Source organism: Hemiscyllium ocellatum, chromosome 49 (genome assembly GCF_020745735.1).
Source record: "Hemiscyllium ocellatum isolate sHemOce1 chromosome 49, sHemOce1.pat.X.cur, whole genome shotgun sequence".
NCBI lineage: Eukaryota > Metazoa > Chordata > Chondrichthyes > Orectolobiformes > Hemiscylliidae > Hemiscyllium > Hemiscyllium ocellatum.
In genome coordinates this window covers 6,881,115-6,896,192 of record NC_083449.1, presented here as the reverse complement: position 1 = coordinate 6,896,192, position 15,078 = coordinate 6,881,115, and the positions used below count along the sequence as shown (strand labels likewise).

General features: G+C 41.2%; 1 long non-coding RNA gene across 1 annotated transcript; it reads left to right on the top strand.

Annotated features, from left to right (window-relative positions):
• The first annotated feature begins 5,134 nt into the window (after positions 1-5,134).
• Positions 5,135-15,078, top strand: LOC132837251 (uncharacterized). Its single transcript, XR_009647468.1, has 3 exons — positions 5,135-5,304; positions 5,887-5,967; positions 12,955-15,078. It is a non-coding gene; the product is annotated as an uncharacterized LOC132837251 (long non-coding RNA).

Below are 15,078 nucleotides of genomic sequence, written 5' to 3'. Positions count from 1 at the left end.
AAACTTGATACGGTAATCCAGAAGAGGATTCATCACCATCCTATGCAACCTCAATACAACCTTCCAACTCCTGTGTTCAAAGGTCTGAGCAATGAAGGCAAGCACACTAGATGTTTTCTTCACCACATTATCTACATGTAAAGCAAACTTCAAAAATATGCACTGGCCAACTAGGTCTCTCTGTTCAACAGCACTACCCAAGGCCCTACTTGTAATTGTATAAGTTCTATCCTTGTTTGTTTTGTAAATATGCATTGCCTCAATAACTCCATCTACCATTCCTCATGCCATTGACTGATTTAATCAAGATTTGTTTCTAATCTGAGATAGCCTTCACTGTCCACTATGCCACCAATTTTGATGACATCTGCAAAATTATTAACCATGTCTTCTGCATTCTCATCTAAATCATTTACATTAAAAAAAAACAAAAGTGGACCCAGCACCGAATGGGGTGGAACATCATTGGTAACTTGTATCCAGTCTAATAAGCAACTGTCCACCTCCTCTCCATCTCCTGCTGTTATATCAATTTTATATTCAATTGGCACGCTCAACCTGAATCCCATGTAATCTAACCTTGTTATTTAGTCTACCATGCAGAAACTTGTAAAAGACTTTACCAAACTTCAAGTCAATAATGTTTACCAATGTGCCCTCATTCTTCTTGGATACTCCCTGAACAATCTCAATCAACTTTGGGAAAAATAATTTCCTTCTACAAAACAATCCTGACAATTCCTAATTATTCCTTGCCCTCTCCTAACACTCCTCCCCAAACCGTACGTTTGAATCCTATCTTTCAGAATCACCTTCAACAATGTACCCATCACACAAGTCAGACTCACAGATCTATACTTCCTAGGCTTCTCCTTACATCCCTTTTTAAAATAACGGCGAAATATTCCCCAATATCTGATCATCCAGCACCACACCATAGTTACAGATGATAAAAATATTTCTGCACGGGGCACCACAATATCCTCCTTCATTTCCCACAATGTCCTGGGATACATTCAATCAGGTCTCTGAGATTATCCAGCATTTCCTCTTATGTAATGTGAACTATTTTCAAAACATCAACATTCATTTTCCTGAGTTTGCCTGCTTCCCAGTAAAAACTGATATGAAAATTCATTTTCTGCTTCATGTCTTCTGAAATTCAAACAGAACTGCATAGGTGAATTGGATCTGCGGGTAACAAAATGACCCATGTCTGCTCCCACAAAATAGCTGACAAATGTCTACCCTTAGTACATTGTCATGAATGGCTGTGAGTAATCTATTTTGTCCAGGGAAAATCAGGGTACTTCTGAAAACTTACTAACTTTCACACATTGGCATAAATGTTTTGGTTCTATGTATCTATGCTGGAAGTCTTTGAAAACCGACCTAAGCCTAACTAACCAGAACAGAAAACATTCTTAGAAATCTTATAGTAACAAGTTAAAACTAAATGTCTTTGGTATTTTTTAACACACATAATTAGGACAATGGGAAATATAAGAGGAAAAACAGAATTTCATAAAGAAAGCACATGAGATACAATGAATAACAGAATTCAAACTGACTCACAGATAAAGCCAGTCTGAGAGGCCTGAAGGAGTCCAGCAATTAACTTTGGAATGTGAATGAAGAGGATGCATAGAAAGATGGCAAGGATGCATAATTATAGTGTCTTTTCAATGCCATGAGGTCATGGGAAGCTGAGGCCTGTTAAAGGAATGACTGTCATTGATTCAGTGTCTTATAGGATTGGGTTTACGAAGTATGAGGGAGGATCAAAGTGATCAAGTTGTATGCAATTGTCATCAGCAAATTTATAAAATTACGGCTTTATGTTACAAATTCAGAGTGTGTCATGATCTCCCCTTCAGGGCTGGTCTCTGGAGAGGATCTTTTGTCCCTGCTTTAAATGGGTTTTGCATGAATAAACCTCCACCTGCCTGAGTTCTGCCTGCCTGCTGAGGTTGCATTCCGTTTCGGGGGGGGGGGGGGGTCTCCGACAACAACAACTACATGTTTGATCTTTAAGGTGCCCTACTCTCTTTCTCTCCCTCATTGTTAACTTGCTTTGAACGATCTTGTAGAATCTCATTGAATTATGCTTAACCTTATCTGCCAAGACTGTCTTTGGATTAGATTACCCACATTGTTGAAACAGGCCCTTTGGCCCAACAAGTCTACACCGACCCGCTGAAGTGCAACCCACCCAGACCCATTCCCCCATATTTACCCCTTGACCTAACACTATGGGCAATTTTGCACGGCCAATTCACCTCACCTGCACAATTTTGGAGTGTGGGAGGAAGCCAGAGCACCCAGAGCAAACACTTATACACGGGGAGAATGTGCAAACTCCACAGAGAGTCACCTGAGGCGGGAATTGAACCCGAGTCTCTGGTGCTGTGAGGCAGCAGTGCTTGCCACCATGCCACGCCTTCTTTGGTATCCCCTGTTTGATTTCCTAATCTCCCTCTCAAGAATGCCCTTACTATTTGCATAATGTTCAAGAGATGCTTTTCACCCCAGCTGTCTATGTCTAACATATGATTTATTTGTACTTGCAAATAAAACATTGACTTTGCTGCTCCTCTGATGCTGTGCTTTTCCAATTTCGTTTTTATCAACTCTGACTGTCCTTACTAAAAACCTTACATTGTGAACAGTAGGATTCTAATCATGATTCTTGCCATGACTCCTAGTCACTGCCTGCCATCGAAAAAATGATCCATTTATTCCCTCTACGTGTTTTCTTTCAGCCAACCAGTTTTTTAAATCCATCTCAACACCATGTTCTTTATTTTGTTTTATGTGAGATTTTGTCAAAAGAAACATCCGAATGATGCCATCTGCTTATCACCTCTACTCCAGCAGATTTGCCAAGCTGAGAACATAGAACATTATGACACAGGAACAGGCATGTCGAATCCATGCTGACTTTGTTTGGTCCCAATCGTTTTTGTCCCGCAGATACTCTGCAAGTAATTTTTTTCCTGCAGGCTGAGTGGCCTATAATTCCCAGATTATCTCTAACTTGCTTTTCAAATAGATTGGTTACATTAGCTAACTCAATCTGTTGAAAATATTACAATGTCTATGGAATCTTGGAACATGACCATTCACTATTTCTGTGACCACTATGTTAAGTACTCTGGGATGTGGATGATCAGGCCCTGCTGTTTCCCAGCTTCAATCTATCCATTGTCCCAATATAATTTTCCAAATAATACTGATTTGTTTCAGTTTTTCCCTCTCACTGAACTCTGTGTTTCACAACGTTCCTTGTGTATCATCTGTGTTGTCCTTTGTGATCAGAGAACAACAGTTAGATATTTGGATGGATAGCCATTTTTGCTCCCCAATATAGACTGTCTGTTTTTGATCGTAAGAGACCTGTCTTTGTGTTAACCAACCCATGTATTCTTCCATTTTCCCTTTACACATTTATCAATAATTTACCAGTTAGTTTCTTTTTCAAAACATCTGCAAGTTTACTCCAGTCCTCATTCTCTCTTTCTTGATCAATGCCCTTTATCTCATCACTTGCTGAATTCTAAATTATGGCAAATGTGAGGACTGCAGATGGTGAAGATCAGAGTCAACATTAAAGTGGTGCTGGAAAAGCACAGCAGGTCAGGCAGCATCTAGGGAGCAGGAAAATCGACGTTTCGGGCAAAACCCTTTCATCAGGAATGAGGCTGGGATCCTCCAGGGTGGAGAGATAAATGAGAGTGTAGTGGGGCTGGGAAGAAGGTAGCTAAGAGTGTAATAGGTGGATGGAAGTGGAGATGAAGGTAATAAGTCAGAGAGGAGGGTGGAAGGGATAGATGTGAAGGAAGATTGGCAGGTAGGACAGTTCATGACGATGCTGCTGAGCTGGCAGGTTGAAACTGTGTAAGGTGTGGGGAGGGGAAATGTGGAAACTGGTGAAGCCCACGAAGTTGATTCTAAGCTTACGGTGAAACCTCTTGTAAGGATGCTACCTTGAAGAAGTTCTCCTCCTCTCTCTACAAAGATCTCAGTGAGTTTTTCTCTCACTGCAAACCCCAGGTCATCTCCTCTTCCCTGAATTCTAAATTGTCCCCAGGCTTTATGTTTGTCTGTTTATTTTTTTTTCCAATTTGTATGCCTATTCTTGGGATCAAATATTATCTCACAGAACCCTAAATTTTTGTTAAAATTACAAAAGTAATAACTTGTAAATTGTAACACCTTCCAAACTCAGGGCAACCTCCATCTGAAAAGTCAAATGCAGCTGATATAGGCAAACATCAGCTTAATAGAGGGAAAGTTTCTCTCTAAGCCACACACTATAATCACTTGGAAATACATCCCCTTTCCTTCACTGTTGCTTGATCAAGACCCTGGAATTCCCTGTTCATGTCATTGTGGGCAGCACATGGACAACAGCTGTTCCAGAAGGTGGCTCACCACCGCCTGCTCAAAGGGGAATAAAGGTGAAGCTCAGCCAGCAACATGCACGTCCCCAGAGTGAATAAACAAAAACACCTGGGGTCTCTCATTGTGGCATACCATACATGACAAAGCTTCTGTCTGCAACATACCTGACACTAACATCTGTTGTCCACAATACACTAAATCGAGGCCTAGAGACATTCTTGCACACACGCCTCCTGAACCAGAAAGAGGACTGACACTCCGCAACAGTTATATTCTGCCTTAGTAAGAGTGTTCCACTTATTTCATTTGTGTTACTATTTTCCACTTATGTCACTTACTTAAAGGTCTTAATATTTGTGGATGAGGGTCAGCAGGATTACCACAGTTAATGTGATGTTATTGAATGGGGGAGCACAGGGGGTGGGCCGAGTGGCTGCCAGTTTCTCCGCTCCCTGATCAGATTGTGAGAGAGCGGGAGGGAGGAGTTATTAGCATAACCTGGGAATGAGCTTCATAAAGGGACAATGGCCCAGCTTGAAACCTTCTCTGCCCTTTCCTCCAAAGCCCCAGTTCCTTTGCTCAGACTGGGAGAAAAGGGAATTGGGGAAATGATCAATTGATGTTTGTTTCTAGGAATCGTTGGGAAAAGCAGCGCATGCGCGATGCAGTCCCTCCTCCAATGCTGATTGTTCCCGAGTAGAGGAGCGCATGCGTGAGGCCTTCCCCCAGCGCTGCCATTGAGGAGCATTTACTCAGTGAGTGCAAGAGGTTTGTTTGAAACAGACCGCAATGGAGAGATCAGCGCCCAGGGAAGCGAGGGAACAGCAGGCTCCTTCCAGCAGCACATCGGGATGGGAACCTGGGACACAGAGGGGGCTCCGAGACCGGGATTGATTCGGGGTGAGTTCAGGGAGAACCGGGGGCTGTTTGTAAGAGGCCGAGCGGAGCAGGAACTGGTCCCGGAACTTGGAGTGAGCGGGCTGGGGGGGAAGAGAGAGGCCTTTCTCGGGCTGTGTGTGGGCCTGCTGAGGGAGGCAGAGCGGGAAGAAGCTGCTGTGGGACATTCTTGTGGTTCTTAATCCCCTAAAAACTGATGGAATTGATTGTTTGGCTTCTGTTTCCCGCTGTTTGTTGCGAATAGACTTTGAATCGTTGGGAAATAAAGGACAGTGATCTAAATGTGATAAAAGTGCCCGTTGTTCTTCCTTCAGCAGTTAGTGTTTTTTTTGTGGAAGCTGAATTTTGAACTGTGTAATTATTCTATTTTTGGAGCTGTGCATATGTTGGTTAGTTTTCTTTCATCTGAGTAAATTGTTTCAGAATTTCGCAAACAGAAAAAGACTGGGAGGAGCTCCGTGTTGTTTGTAACCAGACCTTGTTCTTTTTAAAAACAGAAGTATCATGATCATGACTTGAATGTTGTGTTGATCAGTTGATTTCTTTCTACTCAGAAATGATGATATCTCTCTTTTCTTACTCCAGGCAAATGTTTGATGGACCAAGATAATGTAATATTTCCTCAGTACAAGCCAAGTATGACCATCTGCTTCTAACAACTAACAGGTATGTTACAGTTGTCAGATTGGACAACATTCTTTCCTCTGTCAGAGTGGATTGAGTCAGATACACATTGAGCTCAATTTCCAGAAATATGCATTCAATCCAAGAATCGGACACAACTGATGAAATATATTTTTTACAAATTCTCTTTATACTCCTATCGGAGTGGACGGGTTGGACCGAAGAGTCTGTTTCCATGCTGTACATCTCTATGACTGTATGAATACTCAATGCTCAAAAGCACCGTTCCAACAAATTCCATTATACATAGCTAATTATCATTTGCAATATCTGAAGTGGGATAGACTGTATCCTCATGAAATATACATTCAGGAATTACATTAATCCACGTGTAGTAAAGGTAATTTTAAAGTTACAATCAAGGTGAACAAACAAGTCATGCTGTTACATTGTTACAACAAGGCTATATGAAGAAGATATTGAGTGCAGATGTAGAAGGAAACTTTGATAATTTCAGTAACTGAGAAAGTCAAAATTACATTTTCGATAAATCATTGTCCTGGAAAAGACACAACAATTAAACTATGTAAATTCCAAATGAATGTCTGGGCCAAAGCCTGATGTGGAGAGAGTGCTCATCGTGTGTACACACCCACAACCACCACCTCCATCCCACCCCCATGTGTGTGTTTGTGCATGCACGCACACTATTCTATCTTATACAGAGCTACTGACTGATTTACAATAGTTGCAAATTCGTACACCATCCTGAGATACACATTACAACATCTAACAGTGATGAACATCCATATACACCGCAACTAGCAGAAAACATTTCATCAAACTAATTTCTACTCTCGGATCTCAAGTCAGAGATCAACAGCACAGAATACGTCTATTCAAATTATTAAGTCTGCACTGATCAAAAACAGTCTATAACAACACAGTTGATTGAAAGGGATTAGAATTGTTAACTCAATGAGTATTCCATTTCCGTAGATTTTTCATGGCAGCAGAGAAGTTGTCATCCCCACCTGTATCATAAAGCCATTCTCCATTTCATCATTTTGTCAGAGTTTGTCTTTTCAGTCCAGGAAGAAAGTTTTTTTATTCTTATTCTGTGTGTCTTTCAAAATTTGTTTCAAGAAATCTATGGAGAACCCTGCATTCATCTTGACTATCTCTTCATTAAACTACAAAAATAAATCAAGGAATCAGGATATAGTTTTGCCAAGGAGTCAATGGAATCAGATCACTACTATTTACAGTAGTGCAGAAAGAAAGAAAAAGCTAAAATTGATAGGTTTGTCAAGCTGCTCCTTTATTTTAACCAACACAAGTGTATTGTTCATTAAATTGAATTTGACTGTTTAAATATTCTTCACTGATAGTGGAAAATAAAAGACCTTTTGTTTTCCCCCGCCCTACCAGAGAGCAACACAAGAATACTGCTAATGATTTGCACCAAATCTTGTCCAAATTGGTAAATAAAATAGAATTGGCCAGTTCTCTTTTCTGCACAAGGAGCATTGTCTTCAGTCAGCTGCAGTGCTGTTGAAGTATTCACCTACCTCAAAGTGTATCAGATCATGATATGCAGAACTGGAAACATAAGGAGATATGCAGAAAATGTCAGTGTTATATAGACCAGTACCGCTCCTTCAAAGTGATACAGATTGGCAGCACAACAGAAAATTCACTCACACTCAGCCAGTTAATGGTGAAAGGGAAAAAAATAATGAAATTTAGGCTCAGATATTTCCAAATATGGACAGTTGTAAATTGACACACCAAACCATTAATTGCTTCAATTAGTGTTAGATGTTACATTTTACAGCAGTAACTGATAAAGACTCCTACATACATAAAATGTAAAAAAAAAAGTCTGAAAATAATAACATTCAGATTCATGGCAAAGGTAAACATTGAACCAACATTCATCTCTCCCACACAGTGTTAGTGAATATTGATCGAGTTTATCCAACACTCAGACCAAACAAATACTACTCAACGTATAAATGAGAATGAGATTCTCACACTCCACCTGATGTTGTTGCATACAAAACCAAACTGGCACTATAGTTATTCAATGGCAGAATACTGCAGAACTAATTTCCCATTAGCATTTACCTTGAGATACTGGCAGTAGGTGGATGAAGTTCAGACGCCCAACAATTAGTGGGAATTAGTATGGAGAACAGATGAACAACAGAATGTCCCAGTGCAGACACAGTGGGCTGAATGGCTGTATCAATTCTGTGACTGTCATAAATCACAAAATGCAGAAGAGTTTAAGGCCCAACCACAACACCCTTAAAAACTACTATCACGGAATGAATCTCAGTCACAGAGAATTCTTTTTCCTAAATTCATTCATGGGATGAGGGCATCACTGGCTAGGCCAGTATTTATTGCCCATCCCTAACTGCTCAGGGGGTAGTTATGAGTCAACCATTTGTGGGTGGCACAGTGGTTAGCACTGCTGCCTCACAGCGCCAGAGACCCGGGTTCAATTCCCGCCTCAGGCGACTGACTGTGTGGAGTTTGCACATTCTCCCTGTGTCTGCGTGGGTTTCCTCTGGGTGCTCTGGTTTCCTCCCACAGCCCAAAGATGTGCTGGTCAAGTGGATTGGCCATGCTAAATTGCCCGTAGTGTTAGGTAAATGGGTAAATGTAGGGGAATAGGTCTGGGTGGGTTGCGCTTCGGTGGGCCAGTGTGGACTTGTTGGGCCGAAGGGCCTGTTTGCACACTGTAAGTAACCTAATCTAAACCTAACCACATTGCTGCAGGTCTGGAGACACAAGGATGGCAGTTTCCTTACAGGACATTAGTGAACCAGATGGGTTTTCCTGACAATCAACCATAGATTCCTGGTGATGACTGGACTCTTAGAATATTATTGGCTGCCAGAGAATTAAGCAACTTTCGTACATAAAAGAGTTGAAAGTAGTTGGTACTGATTGAGTACTTGACTCTCTCAGTCACACAGCAGAAACTGACAAGTATAGATCAATTCCAAAACACTCATGTGGACATGACAGAAACTGACAGGTGTAGACTGATAGCTGCTCTCACATATTCACTCTGCAGAAACTGAAAGGGAGGGAATGATACATAAATATACACGTGCGCGTGCACACCCATAGACAACTAAACTAACCCATTCACTTAGCAAACACTGGCAGCTACAGTCTGCTTAATGCATTTGCACATTTATAAATAAGATGCTGACAGATACAGATTCATAACTCCATCCTGAGATACCCAGAGCAGAATATAATGGGGACAGATTGAACAATCATGCACATGTGCACACAGCAGGACATTTCAGAGGAACACTGATAGCTACATTCTCATCATCAAAACTTATTGGAACAGATTAATAACACTCCCTGTTTCAAATCGCATACATTGACATGTACAGTTTGATAATGACACTCATGTTTACAGCACAGAAACTGACAGGTAGAAATTAAGAACAAAAATTGCTGGAAAATCCACAGGTTTAGCAGATTGATGGAGGGAAATCAGACTTAACATTTGAGGTCTAGTGACCCCTCCTCAGAACTGATTGTGTGCATTTTCCTAGCTACCATTTGGTCTTGTGGATTGGGTGTCCACTGTGCAGAACACCTACATTCTGTCCACAAAAAATGTCCCTAAACTTCTAGTAGCGTGCCACTTCAACACACCACCCTGTTCCCTGGCCAACATCTCTGTTTCAGACTTGCTGCAGTGCTCCAGCAAAGTTCAGTGCAAGCTGGAAGAACAGCACCTTATTTTCTGCTTCGGAAGTCGACAGCCTTCTGGACTCAATATTGAATTCTACAACTTTAGAGCTAGAGCTCTCCTGTATCATTTCCCAAAACCTCTCACGTCATAGGGTCTTCTATTGTACACCACAACTCACTAACAATCTCTATTAATAGCTATTACCATCCCTGTCTGACTGTGATCCACTAGTTTATCGGTCCAACTGCTCTTCCCACTCTTTGGATTCTATATCCATCCACCATTTATTCCCTTACCCTTCAACACACCCTATCTTCTGCAGTAAAACTAATATTTTCCTGGCTACCATCTCTTCACAGGAAGGGTTACTACACTGGAAATTTTAACTGATTTCTGTCCACAGACTCGGTCAGACCTGCTGAACTTTTCCAGCAATTTTTTTAGTTTCTGATTTCCAGCATCTGCAGTTCTTTTGGTTTTCATTTAGAGATTAATAACTACATTTTCATATTCACAGCAGAAACTACCAGAGAAAATTGATAACCACATTCACATGCTCACAAAAGAAAATCTGTCATGCAAACATTTGATAAATGCACTCACATTTACGTAACAGAGCCTGACCGGGAAGGGTTCTTAACTAAAAACATTCATGAAGCAAAAACTGACAGGGACTGTTAAAAAATAAATTCTCATATTCACATAGCAGAACCTGGCAGACTTAGATCGACAATTACCCAAACACATTCAGTATTGAGTACAGTTGTTGGGAGATCATCTTGCAGCTGTACAGGACATTGGTTAGGCCACTGTTGGAATATTGCATGCAATTCCGGTCTCCTTCCTGTAGGAATGATATTGTGAATCTTGAAAGGTTTCAGAAAAGATTTACAAGGATGTTGCCAGGTTTGGAGGATTTGAGCTATCGGGAGAGGTTGCATAGGCTAGGGCTGTTTTCCCTGGAGCATCAGAGGGTGAGGGGCGACATGATAGAGGTTTATAAAATCATGAGGGGCATGGAAAGGATAAATAGACAAAGTCTTTTCTCTGGGGTAGAGAGAGTCCAGAATTAGAGGGCATAGATTTAGGGTGAGAGGGAAAAGAGACCTAAGGGGCACATTTTCATGCAGAGGGTGGTACTTGTATGGAATGACCTGCAAGGAGGAAGTGGTGGAAGCTGGTACAATTGCAGCATTTAAAAGGCATTGAGATGGGTATATGAATAGGAAGTATTTGGAGGGATATGGGCCGGGTGCTGCCAGGTGGGACTAGATTGGGTTGGGATATGTAGTTGGCATGGACAAGTTGGACTGAAGGGTCTGTTTCCACGCTGTACATCTCTATGACATTCACCAAGCAGATTTCCTCAGATGGCTAAGGGAATTCAGCATATCCATAAAGACTCTTGCATGTCTTTATAGATGTACCACAGAAAGCATCCTATTTGGATGTGTCACAGCATAGTATGGCTTCAGTTCTGCCCAAGACGACAAGAAACTACAGAGAGTTGTGACTCAGCCCAGTCCATCACTGAAAGCAGCCTTCCATCTAAAGGCTCAATTTACACTTCCCCCTGTCTCAGGAAAGCAACCAACAACCCATCCGACCCCAGTTATACACTCCTCCACTGGTCTGTCAGGTACAAAATACAAAAGTTTGAATACACTATCCAATAGGTTGAACAACTGCTTCTCCGCTATCATTAGACTTTTGAATGGACCTCTAAATTGTGATGCTAATGAAGGTGGGGTCTGCACCTTCTCTGCAGCTTTAACACTGTATTCTGTTCTATTACCTTGATGGGCTTTGGATGAGATGATTTACCTGTAAGGTGCACACAACAATACTTTATCTCAGGACATGTGATAACAATGATATAATTAAATGAATAACTGTAGTCTTATGTTCATATAGCAGAATCTGAAGGGAAAAGGCTGATAACTACAGTCACACAAACTGACAGGAAAAGATGAATAAATACACTCAAAACACTGGAATTACAGAGCGTGACAGGGTAATATTGATAACTAAACTCTCACATTCACAAAGCTCGCAAGTTCACATAGCAGGGATAGATTGACAATTATATAAACATATTCACCAAGTAGAAACTGACAGCTGCAGATTGATAACTATATTTATGTATTCACGCAGCAGAGTCTGAAAGGTACAGATTGAGTTACACTCACTGTGACAAAGAAGAAACTGACCAGTAGAGAATGGTAACTGTACTCCCACATTCACATCGCTGAAACTGACCACTACAGTTTGATTAATACACCCATATTCACAGCAGAATCTGATGGGTACTGATCAATAACTGTATTCACATATTGACAGGGAAGAAACTGACAGGGACAGATTGGTATCGACTCTCTCAAATTGACGTGGTAGAAACAGATTGACAAAGACACTCTGGTGTCAAATAGCAAAACCTGACAGGTACTGTTTGATAATTGCATTCACACATTGGTATAGCTAAAGCAGACAAATAGAGATCAATATCTACATTCACACAGAAGAACTGATGGGTACAATTTGATGACTGCATTTAATATTCATACAGCAGAAACTGACAGGTAGATACTGATAATGACACTTGCGTTCTCATAGCTGAAACTGACAGGTTCAGGTTGATAACTACCGTCTACATACAGTAGAAACTGTTCAGGACAGATTGGTATGTAAACTCACACATTCACAGGGCAGAAACTGACAGGTACATATTGATGACTAAACTCTCACATCCCCATCAGTGAAACAGATTTTATTTATATAAAATGTATTTAACAACCAGTCCCTGCAAATTTATTCTGTGTGGATATATGAATTTAGCATAAACTGACAGATATACATTGATAACTATGTGAATGTGTGAGTGTAGTTATTAATCCATCCCTGTCAGTCTCTGCAATGCCAAAATGTAACTATATTTACCAGAGTGTGACAGGGACAGATTGATAAGTACATGCACTCACACGTTTGCACAGCTTCTATTGACAGGTACAGGTTGACAGCTGTACTTCCACATTCATCTCACTGGAACTGACAGGTAACTGTCAGATCCAGATACACACTTGTATTGGTAGCCCTATTGTGGAGCTGTGGAGGCGTTGGTTAGTACCTGGTTCTCAGTGAATTGGTATAGATATTTTTATTATAATCACCAGACAAAGAGCAGCTCAGGCCAAGACTAGAATCAGACCTGTAGTTCTGTTGGACTTGCCGGTTTGAAAGAAAAGCAGCCTAATGATTATTAAATGAATGATACTGTCAAACTTAATGTTGATTTACAGGAGATGTCACTTCTGTCTTCCTCCAGACAAATACTTGAAGGACCAAGATATATTCTCTCGGGGCAAAGCCAAGTGTGATCAGTTTCTTCTAACAAACAGCAGCTCTGTTACTATTGTCAGACTAAAGAACGTCCTTTTCACAGTCTCAGAGCTGTTTGAATTAGATGCATATTCAGCTCCATTTCAAACAAAGAGTTAAATCCCACCAAGGAATTACAATGTTTTTATCACTCTCCATGCACATCACCCCATTTCCAATAAATGTTATTATTCACTGCCACATAGTCATAGATTTATACAGCACAGAAACAGACACTTCGGCTGGACTCATCCATGCCAACCAGATATCCTGAACTAATCCAGTCTCATTTGCCAGCACATGGCCCATATCCCTCTAAACCCTTCCTGTTCGTGTATCCATCCAGGTTCCTTTTAAATGGTGTAACTGTACCAATCTCCACCAACTTCTCTGGCAGCTCATTCTATACACACATGCCCTCCAGATCCCTTTTAAATCTTCCCCTCTAACCCTAAGCCTATGCCCTCTCGCTCTGGACTCCCCTACCCCATGGAATAAATGTTGTCTATTTATCCTATCCATAGCTCTCATGATTTTATCAAACTCTATTAGTTTACCCTTCCGAAAACAGCCTGAAGCCTATTCAACATCTTCCGATACCTCAAATACTCCAACGCTGGCAACATCCTTGTAAATCCTTTCTGAACCCCTTCAGGTTTCACAATATCTTTCCAATAGGTAGAGATCAGAATTACATGCAATATTCCAACAATGGCCCAACCAATGTCCTGTACAGTTGCAACATGACCTGCCAACTCCTGTAATCAATTCACTGACCAATAAAGGAAAGCATACAATACGCCTTCTTCACTATCGTATCAACCTGCAACTCCACTTTCAAGGAGCTATGAACCTGCACTCCAAGGTCTCTTTGTTCAGCAACACTCCCTAGGACCTTATCATTAAGTATATAAGTCCTGCTAAGATTTGCTTTCCCAAAATGCAGCACCTCACTTTATCTAAATTAAACTCCATCTGCCACTTCTCAGCCCATTGGCCCATCTGATCAAGATCCTGTTGTAATCCGAGGTAATCATCTTCGCTGTCCATTACACCTCCAATTTTGGTGTCATCTGCATACTTACTAACTATACCTCTTGTCAGGTGAGTCAGTGGGCTGAGGAGTGGCAGTTGTCGTTTAGTTTACATTTTGAAAAGGCAAACCAAGACATGAATTCCACACTTAATGGTAGGGCGTTAGGGAGGGTTGCTGAATGAAGAAACCTCAGTGTGCCGGTGAAGATTTCCTTGAATGTACTCCAACAGGTTTATTTGGAGGCATTAGCTGTCAAGGCACTGTTCCTTCAACTACCTGATGAAGGTGCAGTGCTTCAAAAGCTAGTGTTTCTAAATAAATCTGTTGGACGAAAGCCTGGTATTGTGTCATTTTTCACTTTGTCCACCCGAGTCCAACACTGGCACCTCCAAGTCCAAGTCACAAATAGACAGGACGGTGAAGAAGGCATTTGGCATGCTTGCCTTCATTGTTCAGAATGTTGACTGTTGGAGTTGGGAGGTCATCTGGTGGCTGTGCAGGACATTGGTGAATCCACTTTCAGGAGATTGTGTACAATTCTCATCAACCTGCTGCAGGAAGGATTTTGTTAAACTTGAGGTGGTACAGTAAAGATTTACTAGGATGTTATTGAGATAGTCGTACAGCTTAGAAACAGACCTTTTGGCCTACCATGTCCACGATGTTCAACAAACATCAAACTACATTCATCCCATTTACCTGCACTTGGCCCATAGCTGACTATATCTTGGCTTTTTAAAAGCACGTCCCGATGCTGCTTAAATGCTGTGAGAGTACTCAATCACCCTCTCAGGCAGAACGTTCCAAACTTTACCCATCTTCTGGGTAAAAATATTTTTCTCACATTTCCTCTAAGCTGTTTTCTCCTCAACTTCAATTTGTGCCCTCTGGACTTAGACACATCGGTCACGGGGAGAAAGAGTCTCTCAATCTACTCTGCCTACATTTCTGATGATTTGGAGATGCCAGTGTTGGGCTGGGGTGTACAAAGTTAAAAATCACACAACAC